This window comes from Hemitrygon akajei, chromosome 13 (assembly GCF_048418815.1).
Source record: "Hemitrygon akajei chromosome 13, sHemAka1.3, whole genome shotgun sequence".
Classification (NCBI taxonomy): Eukaryota; Metazoa; Chordata; class Chondrichthyes; order Myliobatiformes; family Dasyatidae; genus Hemitrygon; species Hemitrygon akajei.
Genome location: NC_133136.1, coordinates 49,586,446 through 49,604,441, shown reverse-complemented (window position 1 = coordinate 49,604,441; position 17,996 = coordinate 49,586,446). Strand labels below are relative to the sequence as shown.

General features: G+C 41.3%; 1 protein-coding gene across 6 annotated transcripts in view; it reads left to right on the top strand.

The window, feature by feature from the left end:
* slc7a2 (solute carrier family 7 member 2) overlaps positions 1-17,996 on the top strand; it is a 131,229-nt gene that overhangs the window by 18,482 nt on the left and 94,751 nt on the right. For 4 of the 6 annotated variants that reach the window (XM_073064579.1, XM_073064582.1, XM_073064580.1 and 1 more), the window contains exon 2: positions 17,826-17,916. The exons of 1 other annotated variant lie outside the window; for it this stretch is intronic. The gene's annotated coding sequence lies outside the window, so the exon portion shown is untranslated. Of the gene's footprint in view, positions 1-16,463; positions 16,483-17,825; positions 17,917-17,996 lie in introns of those variants that run through there. One more of the 6 variants, XM_073064581.1, reaches the window with a different exon arrangement.

Genomic DNA, 17,996 nt, shown 5'->3' with positions numbered 1-17,996 from the left:
CTGCATACTTTCCGTTATGCATTTTCTATGTGTTTCACACCACAGTTAGCTTGATCACACTACACCTGCGTACTTTAGTCTAAAACAGGGGTTCCCTTTGTTAATGGTAAGGGTCCATGACATTTTAAAAAGTTTAGGAACCCCTGGTCTAAATGGACTTTTGGCTACTACTTTAGATCTGAGTCTATTTCATCTATTTCAAGTCAAGTCAAGTCACTTTTATTGTCATTTCGACCATAACTGCTGGTACAGTGCATGGTAAAAAAAAATGAGACAACATTTTTCAGGACCATGGTGTTACATGACACATTAACAAAAACTAGACTGAACTACGTTTAAAAGAAAAAACAAGGTGAAAAAAAACACACAACTATACTAGACTACAGACTTACCCAGGACCGCATAAACTGCACAAAAGAGTGCAGGCATTACAATAAATAATAAACAGGACAATAGAGCAGTAAGGTGTCAGTCCAGGCTTTGGGTATTGAGGAGTCTGATAGCTTGGGGGAAGAAACTGTTACATAGTCTAGTCGTGAGAGCCCGAATGCTTCGGTGCCTTTTCCCAGATGGCAGGAGGGAGAAGAGATTGTATGAGGGGTGCATGGGGTCCTTCACAATGCTGTTTGCTTTGCAGATGCAGCGTGTAGTGTAAATGTCCGTGATGGCGGGAAGAGAGACCCCGATTATCTTCCCTCTTCTCAGCTGACCTCACTATCCGCTGCAGGGTCTCGCGAACCGAGATGGTGCAATTTCCAAACCAGGCAGTGATGCAGCTGCTCAGGATGCTCTCAATACAACCCCTGTAGAATGTGATGAGGATGGGGAGTGGGAGATGGGCTTTCCTCAGCCTTCGCAGAAAGTAGAGACGCTGCTGGGCTTTCTTTGCTATGGAGCTGGTGCTGAGGGACCAGGTGAGATTCTCCGCCAGGTGAACACCAAGAAATTTGGTGCTCTTAATTATCTCTACCGAGGAGTCATCGATGTTCAGTGGGGAGTGGTCGCTCATTGCCTTCCTGAAGTCAACAACCATCTCTTTTGTTTACATTCAGTGACAGGTTGTTGGCTCTGCACCTCCTTTCTGTAAGCTGACTCATCATTCTTGCTGATGAGACCCACCACGGTCGTGTCATCGGCGAACTTGATGATGTGGTTTGAGCTGTGTGTTGCAGCACAGTCGTGGGTCAGCAGAGTGAACAGCAGTGGACTGAGCACGCAGCCCTGGGGAGCCCCCGTGCTCAGTGTGATGGTGTTGGAGATGCTGCTCCCGATCTGGACTGACTGTGGTCTCCCAGTCAGGAAGTCTAGGATCCAGTTGCAGGGGGAGGTGTTCAGGCCCAGTAGGCTCAGCTTTCCAATCAGTTTCTGAGGGATGATTGTGTTGAATGCTGAACTGAAGTCTATGAACAGCATCCGAACGTATGTGTCTTTTTTGTCCAGGTGGGTCAGGGCCAGGTGGAGGGTGATGGCAATGGCGTCATCTGTTGAGCGGTTGGGACGGTACGCAAACTGCAGGGGGTCCATTGAGGGGGGCAGCAGGATCTTGATATGCCTCATGACGAGTCTCTCAAAGCAATTCATGATGGTGGATGTGAGTGCAATGGGACAGTAGTCATTTAGGCAGGACACTGAAGACTTGTTCGGCATGGGGACGATGGTGGCGGCCTTGAAGCACGTTGGAATGGTGGCACTGCTCAGGGAGATGTTGAAAATGGCAGTGCGAACATCTGCTAACTGGTCTGCACATCCTCTGAGTACTCTACCAGGAATGTTGTCTGGTCCGGCAGCCTTCTGTGGGTTGACCCTGCACAGGGTTCTTCTCACATCGGCCACAGTGAGACACAGCACCTGGTCATTTGTAGGAGGGGTGGACTTCCTCTCCGCCACATTATTTTCCGCCTCAAAATGGGCGTAGAAGTTATTCAGCGCATCTGGGAGGGAGGCATCACCTGCACAGTCAGGTGATGTTGTTCTGTAATTGGTGATGTCCTGGATGCCCTTCCACATGCGCCGCGTGTCGCCGCTGTCCTGGAAGTGGCTGTCGATTCGCCGGGCGTATGCATGCTTTTCTTCTCTGATGGCCTGGGACAGTTTGGCTCTTGCAGTTGTTAGGGCTGCCTTGTCGCCTGCTCTGAAGGCGGATTCGTGGGTTCTCAGCAGCGCACGCACCTCTGCAGTCATTCATGGCTTCTGGTTAGAGCGTATAGTGATGGTCTTGGACAGAGTTACATCATCAATGCACTTGCTGATGTAGCTGGTCACTGATGCTGTGTATTCCTCTAAGCTAGTAGAGTCGCCATTGGTTGCAGCCTCCCTGAACATGTGCTAGTCTCATTTACCCTATTTGTCTTTTTTCTCTTTGTTAATGCTGCCACGTTTCCATTCATTACTGCTCTTTCATCAGCCTTAAACTTCCAGCACTCGCTGTATTTCCTACTCTTTTGCTGCGATCCTAAACTTAATAATCCTTTAAATATTTCCATAGCTCCTCTCCTCAATTGGTTTTCTTTTCTGAACATACTAAGACACTGCCTGCTTACCGCATAATAAGTCATCTCCCATACCACATCCCTCGCGTCTCATTGGTTGTCCTATCCTTGCATCCAATGCTAAGTCTTTCTCGCTTTACTCCTTGAGCCTCTGAAACAGAGTGGCTCTCATTTCTTGTCTTCAACTTCCACCCTTCTTTAGTTTTCTTTTATTTCCTGCTTAGTGTCCTGTCACTTGTTGCCCTGTGGCTTCATCGTGCCCATCAGAAGTGAAGATTTTGAATTTTTAGTTACCCTCCCATCAAATCTCTTTATTCCAACTCCACTTCTGCTGTCCCTCAAAATTCAAATTTCAACTAAATTGTCTTTGACCTCCATTCATTGTCTTATTTCTGTAGCTTCTGATTTGCTAATTTGTACCCTCTTGATTTTGTAATGTCCTTGTCCCTCATGTAAACCATTTAGCCTCTCGCTTTGGTTAGGAGATATTAACAGATGTGGTAGGTTGCAATTGCATCTCTTGCACTTTTGGAGTCCAGGGGTCACACATTTGAACATCTAATGAGGTAACAGGTTTAATCACTGGTCTCTGGATTTTGGTAATACTTTTCTTCAACCAGATCTACTCCTGCACTCTCAAGTTAATAGTTCGTCATTTATAGCAGTCTGATGTGTGATTGGACAGAATGGTTGTAGTAGTTTGCTGCATACAAGACACTAGACTTGGGGTGTGGAGAAATGCAATTGTGTGGCGTTACTTGCGATCTCTTGGTGTAAGTTGTGTGCTTTCATAATATGTACAGTACTCTGTAAAAGTCTTGGGCACATATATAGCTATGGTGCCTAAGACTTTTGCACACTTCTAAAAGTAATTTTATGTATTGCACTTTACTGCAAAAAATGAATTTCATGATGTGAGTGATAAAGCTAATTCTGATATGGGTTTCTATTGTGGACTGAGTGGAAAGGGGTAGGGAGAGGGAAATGGATGGAGAGGGAGAGAGAAATGACAATAGACAGTAGGTGCAGGGGTAGGCCATTTGGCCCTTCTAGCCAACACCGCCATTCACTGTGATCATGGCTGATCATACACAATCAGTACCCCATTCCTGCCCTCTCTCCATATCCCTTGACCCCGCTATCTATAAGAGCTCTATCTAACTCTCTCTTGAATGCATCCAGAGACTTGGCCTCCACTGCCTTCTGGGGCAGAGCATTCCACATATCCACCATTCTCTGGGTGAAAAAGTTTTTCCACATTTCTGTTCTAAATGGCCTACCCCTTATTCTTAAACGGTGGCCTCTAGTTCTGGACTCACCCATCAGCGGGAACATGCTTCCTGCCTCCAGTGTGTCCAATCCCTTAATAATCTTATATGTTTCAATCAGATCCCCTCTCATCCTTCTAAATTCCAGTGTATACAAGCCCAGTCGCTCCAATCTTTCAACATATGACAGTCCCGCCATTCCGGAAATTAACCTTGTGAACCTACGCTGCACTCCCTCAATAGCAAGAATGTCCTTCCTCAAATTTGGAGACCAAAACTGCACACAGTACTCCAGGTGTGGTCTCACCAGGGCCCTGTACAGCTGCAGAAGGACCTCTTTACTCCTATACTCAATTCCTCTTGTTATAAAGGCCAGCATGCCATTAGCTTTCTTCACTGCCTGCTGTACCTGCATGCTTGCTTTCATTGACTGATGTACAAGAACACCTAGATCTCATTGTAAATGGATGGAAAGGGAGAGGGAAGCACCAGAGAGGCATTCTGTAATGATCAATAAACCAACTGTTTTGAATCAAGTAACCTTGGCTGGTGTCTCAGTGCTGGGTGTGTCTCCACCTGCATCACCCCCTGCCCCAGGCACTCCTTATCTGACACCTGTGCCATACTCCTACCATCGTTGCCAGACCAATGATCCATTGCTCCCACGGATTTATAAACGCTCTCTGTTCCATGTTGCGAAAAACTGTACTGTGCAGAAGTGTGAGTATCTGTGGACCTTGATTTGTTCCCTTTACACGAGGAAAAGGCAGGATGGTAGCAATTTTCCGATGCCTTGCCACTGCTGGCATTTCAACTGCTCACAGTCAGAGGTATCTCAAACTAGATTGCGCAGCTTTAAGTTGAGGGGCAAGAGATTTGCAGGGAATCTGAAGGAAATCATTGTCACAGAGGGTGGTTGGTGTCTGGAGCACACTGCTTGAAGTTATGGAGACATGTACTCTCACAGTGTTTAACATGTACCTGCTGTGAAGACACTTAAATTGATAGCTCTTGAATCACCAACACATAGGTTATGGACCAAGTGCTGGTAAAATAGTATTGGTGTCGATGAGTACTTGGTGGTTGCCATGGAAGCCTGTTTTTATTTATTTATATATATATATATAATATCTCAGTTATGACTGATACTTCTAGTAGGCAGTGTCTTGATTAGTAGATGGTCAGGGTGGTATGATACATTTAGCAAAATTATGCAGATAGCTGCACTTTTGACATGGTGAAATTTGTTAACTTATTGAACTGAGATCAGAATCAGGTTTATTATTACCAGCATATGTCATGCAATTTGTCAACTTAGCAGCAGTACAATTCAATACATGATAATATATATTAAAAAAGATAAAATGGAAAATTATTTAATATATAAGCATTTTTTTCTGATTCTGGAATTCTTCTCAAATAAGGCATTGGTGGTCCCTATTTTGAGTTTTCCTTCATCTACTGAAGCTCAATTACCTGCTGACCCTCTTGTAAATTATTTCTCTAGGAAATTTTATCTTAATTAGTTGAAAATTTGTAGAGACCTAACCAAGGCCCTGATATGCAGAACATAAATGTAATAATTGCTATTGAAATGTCATCTGCATGTGTTCTGTTAGGAGCAAAACTGTTAAATACTTGGTGCTTTTTAATCAATCCTTTTGGACTACAGCCAGGGAGTCATGACAGACACTGTTGACGTACTCTTCCTGGTGAGATATCCCCATCCCATAACAAAACTGAGCCCTTCCCTTAAATATGGAATGTGGTTGTATGGGTTCATGGACAGCTGCTGGAGATTACTCTTCACTGAGCTTGTGTTTTCATCAAACTTTAGGCCATATGGTCTTTTTGTTGAAATATTTTTTTTGCTAAGAGGTGAAGTTCAGGGCTTAAGATAGTATACTTGGGCATATGACTCAGATGTATTGGGAGTTACCTCAATACTAAAACAGTATTAAATTCCAGAATAGGTTATTCATATTTGTAAGGAATGGGAGAGTGCAGAACCTGACATGTTAAATAGTCAAAAAACACTAAGCTACTTGTCAAATCACGTGGTTGAGTTCAGAATTCTTTGAATGTTTACAAAATACTACTGTTCTTTAAGAAAGAATTCTTCAAGTTCTTTTAGTTGCTTAAACCAGAGAAATGTTTTACTTCTGACCTTTCAGCAATTTTATGAGCCAAGGAACTGAGATCTACAGAATTATTCTCACCTGAGTTGCAGATATGTTAACCAAATGTAGTAATCTTTGTGGAATTGCATAAAATCTATTCTTTTGCTACCATATAATGTTTATGCAGAGGGAAATGCTGAGCAGAATAAATGGGTTCTAAATTACGGTTTATATTGTAGCCAGCGCAGAAAGTGCATTTTCTAAAATTTAAGGTTTCAAAATTATGTCGCTTACAAATTTTCACATTTATTTGTGTATACGCATGCATACATATGTTCAAGTAAGAAGACAAACATTCAAACAGCTTTAGGCACTGTCAGATATAAGTGGAAGGGAAAGGGAATATCTATTTTGATTTCAAATTCATTACTAGTTTATATAGTGACCAGTGTAAGTATCTGATGAATGATGTCAATCAAGCTGTTCTTAAGTAATTCTGCTTCCAAGAAAATGTTTTGGATAGTTGCTGAAACCAATTATAGGAAAAAAGGTATGGAGAAAATTTGTTCCATGAGGGCTAATTCTGAGTTCATGATGAGCCTCTTGAGGAGACTAATTATGAACCCATATTGGAAGGGATTCCATTAGGGCTCATTATGTCCATGTTATTGGCAAGAGCTATACTATCTACAGTAACTATCAGAAAACAATTTCTATAATGTGAAAATAATGACTGGATGCTGGGTTACAAACGAGAAAATCTGCAGATGCCGGAAATCCAAGCAACACACATACAATGCTGGAAGAACGTGGCAGGCAGGCAGCATCTATGTTAAATGGTGCAGGTGATGTTTCGGGTCAAGATCCTTCATCAGGACAGGACTTTTTTTTTCCCAGTCCTGGTGAAGCATCTCAGCCCGAAATGTCGATTGTACTTTTCTCATAGCCGCTACCTGGCCTGTTGAGTTCCTCCAGCATTTTGCTTGGGTTACAACCTTTGTTTTACTCTGTATACTTTTCTTTTGTATTATTTTGTTGAATTTTAGGTGAATGATTTTCTTTTCTAATTTCAGCATAAAGTGACCAGGGCATCAGGCTTAAAGTTACAGATAGTAAAGGGATTGGGAATAATTAGGAACAGAGTTAGTCCTATTAAAGAAACAATCAAGGAGATCAAATGGGCTCTTGTTGTTCTGTGATATCTATGACCAAACAAAATTAGTATTATTTAGTAGTCTGAAAAATTCAGCATGCACAATGTGACTTATTTTTCCCCCCTTTGAAATAGATTTGGGTAGTTGGCTGCTTTGGAAATGATTCTGATATCACAAAGCAATGTAACAATATAATAACTTCTTCAAAGTGGAGCTGGATTTGGAAAGATTTTAAAATGGGGGTCAAGTTGACCTCCACTCTTTCACTAACATTTAGTTTGTTATTGATTTAAGATTTGGTACAAAGTTGTGTGTAATCAGAAAATCACAAATATCATTTGTTCCATATTTTGCATGCTGTAACATGTGTTGTATAAATGAATAAATTTAGCATTGGTGAAATCTGATGGCTTTGGAAAAGCTCCAAAAACCTATGAACACATGGTAAATGAGTAAAATCAACTAAACAAAGTTGCATTTCCAACTGTTTCAGTCAGTATAAGTAGGGAGAAGAAAGTTTAAGTTTTGTTACATGATGACTAAGGTGCATTGCAGTTTCTTGCAGAGGGTGGTGAATCTCTAATTCTCCGCCGTACAGGCCAGTTTATTGGAGGTATTTAAAGAGGAGGTACATAAACTTCTAAAAGCTCATAGAATTGAGGGCCATTGGGGACTGACACAGAAATGGAGTTGAGTCCTGTGTAGTTCAGCTATTTGGATTGAATGGTAAGGCTGAGTTGAGGGGCTGGATGGATTACACTTGCTCTTATTTTCTTGTGTTCTTACATCTTTCACTTGTGTCAATGGCAACGTTCCCTCTAAGGTGAGCATGCGCACACATCTTTTGCTACTAATGCCAAAAAGGGTGTCACCCTCTACCTCGTTGGCATGTTAAGTATATTTCAAAGTTGGATACAGTCACATTTCCTTTTCTGGTTTCTGATGTGGACGGTATTCACATCATGGAGTTTGCGATGATGTGTCTAGAGATTTTAGAACTGGCTTATTTATACTGTTTTTATTGAAGAAATTGTTGATTCACTCTGAATTCCAAAGAAGCAAAGGGCATTAAGCTAAAAAAAAACTGGTTCATTAAAGCGGAATGGCTTAATGAAACGGTAGAAACTGCTACACCGAGAGCTCATGAGGTCAGGAACCTGCAGCTACGAGAAATATTTGTGTACAATACTGAAACTGGTGGTACCCTCGTGTATTGTCATGATGCAACAGTTGCTGGAGAATTTGCAAGTAGGAAGAAGTGGAGTGATTTTTGGAAACTTGAGTTTTTGAAGTGTCATTTAGCAAGCGAATCACATGGATGGTGTGCAGAAACTTTCAAGAAAATCCTACATTATCTGCTACAGGCCTGCTACGTATGTTCTGTGAAAGTGCAGATCAACGAGAGCAAAAACAATCAAACCCAAAGGAGATCAAAGCTCTTATTGACAGTGTTTTGCTAGCTGTTAAAATGAATACCTTTCTGTATAAAATTCAGCGTGCACATGTTGTCACTAGGCCAAAAATTGCACAGCCCAAGATATTTGCGCACACTGATCATTATAAATTAGAGGGAACATTGATCCTAAGTACTATGCTTAAAAGTTTGTTTTTATCAAATGTTGCAGAATTTTTAACTGAGTCAAAAATTCCAATTTGCAACTCTGGGCTAGTTACTTATTCAGTTTAGCAGAGACTTACCACTATATTTAATTGACAACATAGCCCTTTGAAAATTTACTTTATCTGTCTAATCAGAGTAAACTTAAAATGAAGACATCTAACTTTATGGAGGCTCTTTATGTGGAAGTGTCAGTTGCATTACAACTGCTGTTATTAGCTGCATAATTGATCCTAGGAAAATGTGAGATGCACAAACATGAATTGCAAAAAGATGTGTCCAGCACACTTTCACTCAGTAGTGATCACTAATGCAATTTATTCTGGGTGAATTCAGTCGTATCATATATTGCTGAAAAGGCAATGGTACACAAGATCAAAAATATATGCACATTCTTCATCCAGTCAACATTTAAATTGTTTTCACCGTTGTAGTAAGCCTTATTTAAAATTTGCGCAGAGTGCCTTTTGAGCAGCCCACCCAAATAAAATTAATGATGATGTGTTGGCTCATTTTAATTTTGTATGGTTTTAGTGTTATTAATTATTCTGTACCAGCCAATTTCACTCAGTCTGGAGAATGGAAATGTGTGACAGTGGTAACAAAATTGATATCTGCTGTTAAAATACAGCAAGCTGATATCTTCTGTAATATGAACATAGAGAATTGATATCTGAACATGTTTTTAATATGCAGTGACAGATGGCAGACACTTTGTTCACTCAACTGTATTTTAAAGGACGGAGACTTCAATGTGTTCCTGCTGATGGTACTGTTTCATAACATCTGACAATATTGATATGGCACTCTGCACACCTGGTAACACATTAAATTGTTTGAAAATACACTGTGGTCAGCTGTATTCCTGCTCATTACAGTGTTGTTGACAAGCATTTGATCATTTAGATGTGTCGAGAAACTCAGGAAGGTGGAAGGTAACTTTTGCCTTGGATTTGGAGTAAGAAATTTTGAACTTAAATTTACAAGAAACGTGCACTAATTTGGACAATAGGAATGAAGTGGGACTGGGCAAGTGGAATTCATTTTTTACTTTTTATATTTGTGACCTTTCACATCACTGAACTATGTTATTGCATGAAGAACAACCTACAAACGAATTAAACGATAAACACAAGATTCTGTAGATGCTGGAAATCTTGAGCAGCAAACAATATGCTTGGCAGTTTCAGTAAGTCGGGCAGCATCCATGGGGCGGAATAAACAGTTGACATTTCAGCTGAGACCCTTCATCAGGACTGGAAAGGAAGGAGACAGAAGCCAGAATGAGAAAGTGGTTGTGGGCGAGGTGGGGGTGGAATGAGTACACTGGCAGGTTGTAGGTGAGACCAGGTGAGCAGGATGAACTAAGTAAAAAGCCGGGAGGTAATAGGTGGAAATGGGAAAGGGCTGAAGAAGGACTCTGTTAGTAGAAGACATTGGACCATAGAAGAAAGGGATTTGTCAGGGGAGCCAAAGAGAGGTGATGGGCAGGTGAAGAGAAGAGGAGTGAGAGGGGAACCAGAATGGAGAATGGAGTGGGGGGGGGGGGGCAAAGAAATTACCAGATTAGAGAAATTGATGCTCATGCCATCAGGTTGGAGCAACATTTCACAATCCAGATACATTATGAGATGTTGCTCCTCCACCCTAAGTTTAACCTCATCAAGACAGTAGAGGAGGTCATGGACCAACAAGTTAAATGAAATGGATGACCTTTCCTAAGAATAGGAAGCTTGCTTTGACAATAAGCAAGCTGGTCTGATTTGAGTGTGTGCCTTTACCAGATTCCACTCAGACCAGCTTGCTTATTGTCAAAGGAAGCTTCGTACTCTAAGGAAAGGCCATCCATTTCATTTGTGATGATTCTGGTTCCTACTCACTATATTCAATTTTGCTGTCCTCCTTCCTTTGCTATTTTGATTTGAAATGCCTTGTTCTCTTTACAGACCCCCTCCATGCCATTTGAGATTCGTTCAGTTTCTTCCGATTTACTGAGATATAGCATACAGCAGCACCAGAGCGCTGGGAAGTAGAGTAAACAACTGTTAGAGGAGAAGAAATAGCAGGGAAGGAATTTTTTAAAGAAAGCAAGAGACATATGAATGGGTTAAAACACTGTGTAAAACATAGTTTTAGTTATGAAGAAAGGGTTTGAAAACAAAATTGTGGAGGAGAAAGTGATAGAAAAAGGAATTATATTTTTGTCCACACTTAGCCAAAGGTTTTTTAAAAAATGAAGAATTTGGAGATGCCTTTTCTGGAGATAGAGATTTACTGAAATTATTTTATTTCTTGGTATGACAAGAGCCTTGAGACTGTTGAACATGCACCTATGTGGGACTAGCTTGTGGATGAATATTCAGTGATCATACCATAATCACATTGGTGCTGCAATTTACAGAATAAATTAACCCAGTCATTTAGCTTTGTGATGTTAAAGCACCAGTATTGCAGAAGATTATAATGCTGCCTAATCAGTCATTTAACAAGCAAGTTTATACTCCTTGTATGTCACTAAATATTTTGATTTTCCTCACTTGTGTATTTATCTCCATCTGATAGTCTGAATTTGTTTCTTTGTAGGTTTTGTTCAAAGTCAAGTTTATTGCCCAATGCACAAACATATATGCAATGGAAAAACTTATTTACAGCAGCAGTCACAGAGCATCATATAAGCAGCGTTTATAAACATAAATTAATCATCAATTATACTTTTTTTTACAAGAAACACACAGTTAGAATAAAGAATAAGGTTGTCAAGGTGGCCATGGCATTCCTAAACTGTAGTGATTAGGGTTTTTCCTGTAGATTTCTACCAACGTTAAGAGAGGTACAGGATTCTCTGTGGCTTTGTCTTTAGAAATAAGAAACTATTGGTTGTAAGTAGACCATTTTGACCTAATTTGGCTTCCTCAGTCCTTAGATCACTTGATTCAACAGCTATGGTGATAACTAATGGTAGGTGTGGTAAAATCTCTGCACTGTGGTTTTATTTGCCTTTGATTGTATTTGCTATGAAGGAGATCATTCCTGCCTGAAAAGCAACTTGGTTCTGCTCTCATTTGCCTACCGGAGCAACAGGTCCACAGCAGATGCCATCTCATTGGCTCTTCTCAAATTCAGAATATCTGGACAGCAAGATATCAGGATGCTCTTTATTGGCTACAGCTCAGCATTAATACCATCATTCCCTCAAAACTAACCAATACACACCAAGACCTTGGCCTCAGTACCTCCCAGCCAGTTCAGATAAACAACATCTCCTTCATGATCTCCATCAACACAGATGCACCACAAGGCTGTGTGCTGAGTCCCCCTGCTATACTCACTTTATACTTAATCACTGTGTGGCTAAGCAGAGCTCTGATGCCATATTCAAGTTTGCTGATGACACCACTGTCATGGCAGAATCAAAGGTGGTGATGAATCGGCACACAAGAGGGAGATTGAAAATCTGGCAATGTTGTTTCTTAACAACAGCCTTGTACACCATGTCAGCAAGACCAAGGAGCTGATTATAGACTTCAGGAAAATGAAACCAGAGGTCCATGAGCCAGTTCTCTTTGGAGGATTGGAGGTGGGAGGGTTAGCAACTTTAAATTCCTAGGTGTTAGTATTCCAGAGGACCTTTCTTGGCAACACCTCTATTTCCTTAGGAGTTTGTTAAGATTCAACATGACATCTAAAACTTTTACAGACTTCTATAGATGTGTAGTTGAAAGTCGATTGACTGGCTACATCATAGCTTGGTATGGAAACATCTATGCCTGTGAACAGAAACTCCTATAAAGTATAGTGGATATGGCCCAGACCATCATGGTTAAAGCCATTGAGCACATCTACATGAATGCGGCTTGACTGCTAGTGTTTCATCATCAGGGACCCCCACCACCCAGGACATGTTCTGTTCTCACTACTGCCATCAGGAAGAAGGTACGGGAGACTTGACACATTGCCAGATTCAGGAACAGTTACTACCCCTCAACCAGCAGGCCCTTGAACCAGAAGGGACAACTTTTTGCAACTTCACTTGCCCAATATCTGAACTGTCCCATTGAACTTTCAAGGACTCTTCATCTCATGTCCTGAATATTTATTGCTTATTTATTTTTATTCCTATTCCTTGTTTTTGTACTTTGTTGTCCTCTGTACTCTGAAGGCCCTAGTTGGGTAGTCTTTCACTGATTTTGTTATGGTTATTCTATAGATTTACTGAGTATGTCAACAAGAAAATGAACCTGTGTTTTATATGGTTACATATGTGTACTTTGAGCCTGTAAACCTCATTAATGGAAATGTCTAATGAATCAATCATTTGGCAGCAACTCAGTGCAAAAGAAGGAAGCATGCAGACTTGATCATTAGGTTCAGTTGTTGTTTAGACCAAACATCAGAATGGGGAAGAAATGTGATCTTATTGACTTTGACCATGAGATGATTGTTGGTGCCAGGTGGAGTGGTTTGAGTATCTCAAACTGTGAATCTCGGATTTTCAAAGTTTGTGAAGAATGGTCTGGAAATACAAACACCATCCAGTGTACAGCAGTTCTGTGGGGTGGGGGGAGCCTTGTTAACGGGAGTGGTCAATGGAGAATGGCCAGGCTGATTCAAGCTGACAGCAAGGTGATAGTAACTCATAACCGTTGCAACAGTGGTCTGCAGAGGAACCTGTAATGCTGTGCAAAAATCTTTGGCACATGTCAAAGAAAGCTCAGTAAAGTGAAGATGCTTTCAAAAATATGAAGTTTCCAAATATCAAAAAACATTATGATGAGCAGTAAAAAAAAACCTAAATCAAATCAATATTTGGTGTGACCATCTTTTGCTTTTAAAACTGCATGCATCAATTTTCTTAGATGCACTGTCTTACAAGAAAATCGGCTGGTATGTTGTTCCAAGCATCTTGGAGAACTTGCCACAGTTCTTCTGCAGGCTTTGGCTGTCTTGCTTGCTTCTATCTCTCCAGGTAATCACAGATGTTGAGATCAGGGCTCTGTGGAGACCATACCATCTGTGCAGAACTCCTTGTTCTTCTTTTTGCTGAAGATAGTTCTTTATGACCCTGGCCATGTGTTTGAGGTATTGTCCTGCCACAGAATGAAGTTGGGGCCGATCAGACATCTCCCTGATGGTATTACATAATGGATGAGAATCTGCTTGTACTTCTCAGCATTGAGGATTACATTCTTGCTGACCAGATCACCCATTCCATTTGCAGAAATGCAGCCCCAAACCTGCAGGGAACCTCCACCATGCTTTGCTGTCGGCTGCAAACACTCCTCCATGTAGCACTCTTCAGCTCTCATAGAAACATAGAAAATAGGTGCAGGAGTAGGCCATTCAGCCCTTCGAGCCTGCACCGCCATTCAGTATGATCATGGCTGATCATCCAACTCAGAACCCTGTACCTGCTTTCTCTCCATACCCCCTGATCCCTTTAGCCACAAGGGCCATATCTAACTTGCTCTTAAATATAGCCAATGAACCGGCCTCAACTGTTTTCTGTGGCAGAGAATTCCACAGATTCACCACTCTGTGTGAAGAAGCTTCTCCTCATCTTGGTCCTAAAAGGCTTCCCCTTTATCCTTAAACTGTGACCCCTCGTTCTGGACTTCCTCAACATCGGAAACAATCTTCCTGCATTTAGCCTGTCCAATCCCTTTAGAATGTTATAAGTTTCAATAAGATCCCCCCTCAATCTTCTAAATTCCAGTGAGTATAAGCCTAGTCGATCCAGTCTTTCTTCATATGAAAGTCCTGCCATCCCAGGAATCAATCTGGTGAACCTTCTCGGTACTCCCTCTATGGCAAGAATGTCTTTCCTCAGATTAGGGGACCAAAACTGCACACAATACTCTAGGTGCAGTCTCACCAAGGCCTTGTACAACTGCAGTAGAATCTCCCTGCTCCTGTACTCAAATCCTTTTGCTATGAATGCCAATATACCATTTGCCTTTTTCACTGCCTGCTGTACCTGCATATCCACCTTCAATGACTGGTGTACAATGACACCCAGGTCTCGTTGCATCTCCCCCTTTCCTAATCGGCCACCGTTCAGATAATAATCTGTTTTCCTGTTCTTGCAACCAAAGTGGATAACCTCACATTTATCCACATTAAATTGCATCTGCCATGAATTTGCCCACTCACCTTACCTATCCAAGTCACCCTGCATCCTCTTAGCATCCTCCTCACAGCTAACACCGCCGCCCAGCTTCGTGTCATCTGCAAACTTGGAGATGCTGCATTTAATTCCCTCGTCTAAATCATGAATATATATTGTAAACAACTGGGGTCCCAGTACTGAGCCTTGCGGTACCCCACTAGTCACTGCCTGCCATTCTGAAAAGGTCCCGTTTACTCCCACTCTTTGCTTCCTGTCTGCCAACCAATTCTCTATCCAAGGACAATCCTAAGGACAAACTGCCTTTCAGATTTTGATTGAGTCCAAAACACTTGCTGCCATTGATCAGCACACCAGTCCTTTTGTTTTTTGGGCAGGTGAGTCTCTTGGCTTTGTTTCCACTTCAGAGGAATGGCTTTTTGGCAGCACAAAGACTACTTGTGACAAGTCTTCTCCAGACTGTAGAGAGATGTATTTGGGTTCTGGTGGTTTCTGTAAGTTCAGAGCTGATAGCAGTGCTGGAATTTTGATTTAGAAGGGAGGTCATTTTGTTGAATCTCATCTGCTGCGCTCAGTTTCCATCACCAACCACTGCATTTCTAGTTTTTAACCTTGCCTGATTCTTTGTGCTGCTTCAGAAGAGCTTGGACAGTACATTTGAGACTCCGGTCTGCTGTTAACTTTCTGCTTGGGAACAACCTTGCTGATGTAGGATGACCATCTTGTGTCTTGTTGCTGTGCTCACTTTTGAGATTGTGTAAGAATTGTTGACTTAAAGGTTAAACTGTCACATCTGCCACACCCTCACCTTTTAGTTTTGTTGTCCTTCACCCAGCTTGATTCCTTCTACACCCATTTCTGTTTCAGTTAATCTTCGTTCATTCAATTCATTGTCATTGATAATTAGCACCTGTTGATTATCTTTGTTTAATCGTGCACTGGGCTATATACTTACAAAGTAATTGAGTTTTTATTTGAAAAGTGGTCTATTACTTAATATGTTACTTTCTCTAATGAAATACATAAATTTTTCTCACATTTAACATTTTAGAAAATTGATGTTTGGAAATCTAAAATTTGCTTTCTTCCACTGACACACTAATGCAGAAGACGAAAAATAAACATCTTAAAAACAAAATTTGTATTTTAAAAAAATTCTAGAGTGCCTTAAGGCTGATTTATACTTGTGCATCGCATCTACGCCATAGGTACCACGTACCCTACGCCATAGGGTGATGTGCACCTCCCCAAAAAAGTAACTCGTGCGACGCAGACTGCAACAACTGTGACTGGTCTGCTTGGTAGCATCGCATTTCCTCCTACGCATTTCGGGTTGCTTCTCCTCCACCATGTCTGTACACCGACGTGAAATCGATGAACCAAATCGTTGAATCTACCTGCCAACATGTGAAAATGTTTGAAATGCATTTCCTCGTCCATGTCTGTCATGAAGAAATTCAACACAGTGGCATAGAAACCACCACCACCACCACCACCATCGTGAGGACACGATAGGCCGAAAGGCCCATTTCCGTAGCAACAAATCAATTGCTGGAAGAACTTTATGGATCAAGTAATATCTGTGTAGGCAGAAGGAATGTGTCAGCATTTCAGGCTAAGAGCCTGCATCAGAACCAGCATTGTGTGGTCGGTAGTTGTAATGGCCAGTATACAGAAGTGTGGAAGAAGGGTGAGGCCAGATTTGTGAGGTAATTGGTGGAGCCAGATGAAAGGGAGGGGGGGCGTCGTGGGTGTGTGCAGTAGTGGTGGAATGATTCGTCAAATGATTCTGGGTGGGCAGGGAGAGATAGTTAAAGTGTACTCAAGGAGAGTTAAACTGGAAGGACTAGTGGAAGTAGGAATGGAACAGAGAAATGGGTGTGTTATCTGAAAATGGAACATTTAACGTGCAGTTAGTTTTTGTTCCATGCAAATAATTGTACTGAACTATATTTTTGCTACAGATGAAATGACTCCTTGATTTTTATCATGAATCTGCTATTGGTTTGCCTAGTTCTAAATCATTTTTTTTAAAGTGGAATCTATGTGTAGCTTTTAATGTAATTGTATATCTAACTGTCTCATAAGAATATTATCAAGAGAATGGACGGGAGAATCATGGAGAGAGCGATCCTTGCAAAGAACGGGGGGTGGGGTGCGGGGGTTGCAGGAAATGTGTGTTTGGTAGGATTCTGTTGAAGGTGGCTCATGGGGTGATAGGACTAGAAAGAGAAACCTTCCCTGTAAAGACAGCAGGAAGATGGGGTGAGGATGGATGTTTAGGAAATGGAGATGTGCATGAGGGCAGTATCAATGGTAGAGGAAAAGATACAGCTATTAAGGGGGAATAGAGTTAGGCCTAGGAAGAGAATTCAAGGTTTAATGTACAGGTTGGGAGTGGTAGAATGAATTTAAAATATGGTATACAGGAGAGAGGGCGGAGGTTTTTAATGTTTGGTTACATGGATAGGGAAGAATGCAATTATGGTGGGAAAAGAGACCATGGAAGAATTTGAGGAAAAGCTGAGATTTTTTAAAAAATTATAATGCTCCAGACCAGGAGTGAATGTGGATCAAAAAGCTCAGGAGTTGCTGGTAAACAGGACTCTTTAAGATTGGAAGAGGATTGCAGTTATTGATATGCTTATGCATGTAAAGCAGAAAATAAAGATGGGGACTGCCTCAGAGGAGCTCAGCATTGTCTGAAGGTAATACACACAAGGATTACAGTGACCTGAAAATAGTGTTGTCCAGATAGAAATTGTTGGTTTTGATGGAGTCAAGTGCAGCACCAAAATTGGAAATCGTCTGGCTTGACTTCTGAAGTTAGCAAGGAGCAGGATGGAAACGGTGTCAGAGAAACAGTTTCAGGTGATTACAGGTACTTCAGATTTACAAATATTTAATTGAAATTATTCAAGTATGGAATTTTTCATGTTCACTTTTGAAGCATGTACCCCTAAATTTGTTTCATGTATGGATCATAGATATAGATCACTTAACTATTCAGCAAATATTTTGACCCCTTGCTTTCTGTCACTCTCACTTTCAGAATTCGCTGGATGCCGGCTCAGTGGAAATTCTCACAACCAACGCTGAAAGATATTTTCATAAGGGGATTGAGGAAGTCGGAGCAATAAAAGGTGTGCCTGCACTGATGGAATGGGTTTAAGAGTGATTAGCTTGTCCTTTTTCTATGGACTGAAACCACTAAGGGAGAGGA